General features: G+C 55.5%; 1 pseudogene; it reads left to right on the forward strand.

Moving 5' to 3' along the window:
* The first annotated feature begins 1190 nt into the window (after positions 1-1190).
* LOC146861594 (U6 spliceosomal RNA) lies at positions 1191-1261 on the forward strand (annotated as a pseudogene).
* The last annotated feature ends 4808 nt before the right edge of the window (positions 1262-6069 follow it).

Below are 6069 nucleotides of genomic sequence, written 5' to 3' on the forward strand. Positions count from 1 at the left end.
GCACGTCTTCCTGAAGCTGGGCGTTTGGGAGGCGTGCCGCGTTTCCTAGGTGCCGTACCTTCCCGCTGTTGGGGTGGGGGCCTTGCTGCTGGTGGTGTCCGGCCCCTGCCCTGGGTGAGTCCCGCATTGCGGTGTTTTTTGTTTACGCTGTGCTGTGGTGCTCTTTTCTTTATTTCAGGTCCGTGGTGGGCGACGGAGGCTCCTGGGGATGCCGGGGTTTGCTCCCAGGAACTCATGCTTGCGAAGCATGCGCTCTGCCGCTGTGCTCCTTCCCGACAGTCGCACCCATGGATTACCTTTCCTTTGGGGTGGGGGCCTTGCTGCTGGTGGTGTCCGGCCCCTGCCCTGGGTGAGTCCCGCATTGCGGTGTTTTTTGTTCACGCTCTGCTGTGGTGCTCTTTTCTTTATTTCAGGTCTGTGATGGATGGCGGGGGCTCTTGGGGATGCCGGGGTTTGAACCCGGGACCTCATGCTTGCGAAGCATGCGCTCTGCCACTGAGCTACATCCCGACCGGCGCGCCCTTGGATTCCCTTTAGGCTGGCGCTGTCCTGGTTCTTTGATGTCGCTGTCGCTTGACTGATTGGGGGTGTTGGGATGCGTGGCTCCTTGCTCCTCCTTCCTGCCCGTTTTGCCCTGAGTCCGAGTGATTCTTCTACTGCCGGAGTTTGTGACTGCGGCAGTGTGACGCTTCTTCTGGCTGCTGCCTCTGCGTGTGCTGGTTTCCTCCCAGTTGTGGATGCTGCCTTACCGCGTGGGCTGCCTCTTTTGTGGCTCGGGTCCCGGGTTGGAGCCTGACAGGGGCTCGGCATACTGTGTTTCTGCACTGTTCGCCTGGTCTCCCTGTGCCTTGCGCTCTTGTATGTATCCTTGAGTGCCGTCCCTAGTGTTCTTGTGGGGCGCTCCGGTGCCTTTGCGTCAGGTTCCCGTTCTGTGGCTGTGTGACTTGCGGTTTTCTGCTGCACTTCGGGTGTTTGCGTGGTGCGACATGGAGTTGGTGTGCTCCTTATCTTTTCCCTGTGTCCGCCCCTCTCTGTCCTGTCCCCGGTGTGTGTTGGGGTTCCGTTCCCGTGGTGCTCTCGTGGGTTGTGCACTGGGGCTGCTGTGTGGCCCTTTCTTTCGGGGGCTGTTGGCCGATGGACGCCTCTGTCTTTGGGCGCTTCCTGCTCTTCCCGCGCTGCTGGTTGCTCTTTTCCACAGAGTGGATTAGCATGGCCCCTGCGCAAGGATGACACGCGGATTCATGAAGCGTTCCATGTTTTGATAGTGGTGCCGGTCCTCCCGCTCCTGTTCCAATTTTGGCGGGTTGCCCTTGGCCTGTTTGGGTGGCGGTGGCTCCTGGTGTTGCTGGGGTTTGTACCTAGGGCCTCCTGCTTGTGCTGCTTGCTCTCTGCTGCTGCTCTGCGTCCCCACTTCGGCCCTCGTGTGTGGTCTACGGGGCTGGGGTTCTTGCCTGGTTGGGCTGTTCCTCGTCCTTGGCTTCCTGGATGTTCCGGGTGGCTGGGATGGTGTGCTGGGGTGTGCGGTGATGCCGGTGTTTTGATTCACCGTGTAGGCTGTCTTTTATGGCCTTGTCTCTCTTGCGGGGGCCTGGTCGCTGGTTTGGCTCTCTGCCTCTGCGGCATCCTGCTCCCTGGCTGCTGGGCTGGCGCTGCGCGTCCGCTGTCGTTTGCAGCGGGTATGTGCCGCCTTGTCCCCTTGCCGCTTTCCCTCCGGGGCTTCTGTGTTGCTCCACTTGGTGTTTGTGGGCTTTCTTGCTAGCTGCCGCTTTGCCTCTGTGGGACGTGGCCTCCCTGGGTTGTGTGTCTGGGGACGTGGTCCTCTCTTGTCCGCTTGGGCTTGCCCTCTCTTGCTCTCTTGGTCACGCCGGGGTCTGCCTGTTTTTTGACTTTTCTGCGCTGTCCTGATGCTGGGTGTTGTTGGGACCCGTGCTGTGGTCTGGCCTGGAGTGGGCTGGGTTCCTAGGTTGGATTCCCTCCTCGGGGGTCCTTGCCTGTGCGGCTGGCTCTGTTCCTCTGCTGCCATCCGGTTCAGCTGGTTGTGGGCCGTGTTTGGCTGTGCCGTGGGTTATTTCTGCCCCTCTTCGGGGTTGCTCGCTTTGTCCGCTGGGGTACGATGTCCCTTTCCTTTCGGGGGTTTGACCTCCCTGGAGTTCGGTGTTGCCGTATGCTGGGGGGCTTCTTTTGCTGTTGCTGCCTCCTTTTTGCGTCTGTTTCTGGCTTCTTCCGTGCTGGTTGCTATTGTTTTTTGGGTGCTCATGGCTCTGGCACTGCCGTTTCCTGGTTTCTGGGGTTCCTTGGTGTGGCCTTGTGTTCCTCTACTGCTGCGGCGCTCCTGCTCGTTTCTGGGCTTGTATTTGGCTTCTTTCGGTGGGTCCTAGTCGCCCCTCCTATTGGCTGTGGCGCTCCTACTCTCGCCTGGTCTCTGTGGTTCAGCTGGGTCGGTAAAGGTTTTTTCCTGCTTGTGGCTCCCTGGGGTGCCTGTGGCGTTCGGCTTCTCCGACGGTTTGGGTTGGGTCCTGCTCTCCCTTTCCTTTTGCGTCCCCCCTGGAGTGTGTTTCCAGTGGCGGTTCGCGTTTTGGATCTCTGGCGTTCATGTCTGGTTTGTTTGGGGTCTGGCTCTCTTTCGCTGGTGCTGTGTCCTTGACTTGGCTCTAGTTTCTCCTCTTTTGTTCTGCAGGGGTTTCTGGTTTCTGCTGGTTTTGGGCGTCTGGTGGTCGCCCTTTTTCAGATGGGTATCCTTGTCTGTGCTCTCTCGGTGGATCCTGGCGGGGTGCTCTCTTGGTTTCGTGTCGTGTTCTGGTGGGTCCTTCTGGGCCTGCTCATGCCGGCGCTTATTTCCTGGGTTTGGTTCACCTCTAGTTGGGTGTCCGTGTCTCTGCCTGGTTCCTGGGGTTCGGTTGCTGTTGAGCTTCGGTCTCCGTTGCTCCTGTCTGGATGACCGCCCTCTTCTTTTTTCATGGACTGAGGGTCCCTTGTCCGGCCCTGTGTGGGTCCGGGTTTTCGGGGCTTCTGGGTTGGCTCCTCCGGGGTTGCCTCCTGTTGCTCCTGGTCTGCGGGCTTCCTTCTGGTTCTGAGTGTTCTCTGGCTGGGCCTTCTTGTCGTGCTCTCCCTCCTGACTCATGGGTGTCCGGGTTCTTCTGCTGCTTGGCCCTCTGCTTCTCTGCTTCCTCGGGTTTCCATTTTGGTGGTTTCCTGTGCTTGTTCTTTCTTCCGGCCTTCTGTTTGGTCCGGCGTTGGGTTGCTGGGGGTCTCGTTCGGCCTCCCTGCCTTTTCTTTGCCCTGGGCTCTACGTGGGCTTCTTCCCGGGTTGGTTGGGCCTGTGGGTCCTCCTGCCCTTGCGGGTTGCTGGATTTCGGTCCTGGCTTCCTGTTTCTTTGTCCCTTGTTGCCCTCATTTTTTGCTGTCTCTTGGCTCCTCTTCCGTGTTCTGTGGGGTCGGACCTGGTGGTTTTCCGGTCTGGGTGCTGTGCGCCCTAGGGCTTTTTGTTCCGTGGCTCTGGCCCTTGCTGTGTGCTTGGCCTGGGTGTTGGGTGCCTGTGCGGTCGTCCTCCTTCTTGGCTTCTGTTTTTTTCTGCCCTCCGTCTTGAGGTTCCGGTTCGGTTCCGGATTGCTTCTTCTGCTCCGCCTGTTCTGGGTTTTGGCCGCCCTGTTCGGTTGGCGGTTTTTCTTCCCTGTGGGGGCTTTGTCCTCCTGGGGTTTTTGGGTTTCTGTCTCCTTCGTGGTCCTTTTTGGTCTGGTTGAGGTCTGGTTCCTGTTCTGCTCGCCGGCTCTTGCTGTGGTTCATCCCCGGCCCTGGCCTCCTCTGCGGGGTTCGTTGGCTTTCTTCTCTATGCTTTCGTCTGGCAGGGGCCTTCGGTTTGGTGTGGTGGGCCGGTTTCTGGCCTGGGCCTTCCTCCTTTTTTGTTGGTCTGGGTGCTTGGGGCTGCGCCTCTTGCCTGGGCTGGCCTTCTTTCTTTGGCCCTGTCTCCTGTTTCTCTGGTTGGTGGCCTCATTTTTGTGGTACTGGCCTTGTGTTGTTTTATGAGTTGTCTCCGGTCCTGGTTTGGTGCTGGCCGGTTGCTTCCTGCGGTCTCCCCTTGCCTCCTTCTCGGTGCTCCCTTGGGTTGCTGCGTTGGTGTGGTTTCCTGGGGGTGCTTTTGGTTTTGGAAGGCCGGTTTTTCTGCTTTGATATTCTCCAATCTGTTTATGAAGGGGACGAGGACATAAGGGACCTGGGGGTAATGCTCTATTACTTACCGTAATCTTCATTACTCCGGGTCCCGTTGTCCTCGTCCCCTTCATACGCCCCTCCCTCCCTCCCGGGCGACCGGCCTTCCTGTCTGGGCTTGGTTGTACAGACGGGATGCTGGGTAAGTACTGCTTATGTACTCCCGGTGGGAGGGGCAGTATTAGGGTCCCAGCATGCCTTCTGCTCTTTTTTTCTGTCGGGAGATAGTAATCTCCAATCTGTTTATGAAGGGGACGAGGACAACGGGACCCGGAGTAATGAAGATTACCGGTAAGTAATAGAGCATTACATTAAATGATCTTTCAGCTTCCTAGAAGGTGTAGGATTTCCTCTTAGTGCATATCTGGTGCGAGTGGTATGGCTACTTTGCTGTTCTGGTGGGTCAGTCTCACCACTCAGCTCACTGTCTTGTGCATGGGAGGCTGGGTCATGAATACTGTCATTCAACACTGGTGAAGGGGAAACCAGGCTTCTTGACTCTGACACTGTGTCATGCTCATCTGACTGAGGTTCAGTGCCAATCATGTCCCAAGAAAACATAGCACTGTCGTGGCACTTCTTGAATGCTGATACATTCCGAGTGACTTCTTCAGTCCCACGATGAGCAGTCATTTTAGTGCCTATCACACGGAGGATGGTCCATGGGAACCTCCAAAAAGGTAGTCTAAACTTACTTCCTGGGAAACGATCTTTAATGAGGACTAAGTCTCCAACTGCAAGGGTGAAGTATTTCACACGCTGACGTTGACTAGCTTTATCATTGGCCCTCTATTTTTTCTCATGTACTCAGCAGTCGTGGAGGCAGGTGTCCATTTATGGTGATGAGGGATGGTGTCTTCAATTACACTACTCATTGAGAGGTGTCCAGGAGCTCACCCTGTGGTAAAATGTGGAGTCTGGCGGCAGTCTCGTAAGAAAGAGTAGAAGGCCAGTTCAGAAGCCTGTTGGCTGGCAGAGGCAGTCCAAATTACTTTGTTTAATGTCCTCATGAATCTCTCCAACTAGTCGTTCACTTGAGGCAAACAGGGCGTGATTCGTTGTGGGATGTGTTCAGTGACTTTAAATAGGCTGACAAAGGTACACTGTTCCAGGGTCAAGAGGTGACCTCTTGACCCTGGAACGGTGGACCTTTGTCAGTCTTCAGCACTTTTATCAACCCCTGTGTTGCCACGATTTTCTCTATCTTTAGGTACTACTTCACTTGCACTTAGAAAGGAGAGTATTTCTACCGTTGGATATTTTGAGTAGTCATCAATAATGACCATGATGTGTCTTCCATCTGGTAGGTTCCCAAATTCAAGGCTAGCACTCACCCAAGGCTGATGGGGTCCTACTTCTGTGAGCCCCAGAGCCAGTGGATTGGCGTCAACTGATACTTGACACCAGATTCATGACCTTATCTTTGCTTCCCCTTGTTCATCCAACAAGTGGAATCACATTTTAGTTCATAGCCGACTCTTGGTCTTGACCCTACCCTGGTGCCCAGCATAAACGAGCTGAACAACTTGGTCAGTAAGTCTAGTGGAAACGACTAAATGATACCTTCTCAGGAGGCAGCCATCCGGGTCACACTCAGTTCCTATCAAACATGGTAGAGACTTTCCATGATGCGTCTGGCATCAGGGGTGAGCTGAGTGTAATGTTTTTATTAATGCAACCCACTGGTTATCTTTTACGGCATTCAGTGCTTTTTGGAGATATTCATCTTTGTTTGTAGCTTGACGGATGACTTCTATGGAGAGTGGAAGAGGGCGCGAACGATCAGTCGCGTATCTCATGTATTCTTCTGTTTTGTCCACCTCTTCTTCCTCTTGGAGCATGGAAGGTAGTCGGCAAGGTGGG

Source organism: Triturus cristatus, chromosome 3_1, assembly GCF_964204655.1.
Source record: "Triturus cristatus chromosome 3_1, aTriCri1.1, whole genome shotgun sequence".
NCBI classification, from domain to species: domain Eukaryota; kingdom Metazoa; phylum Chordata; class Amphibia; order Caudata; family Salamandridae; genus Triturus; species Triturus cristatus.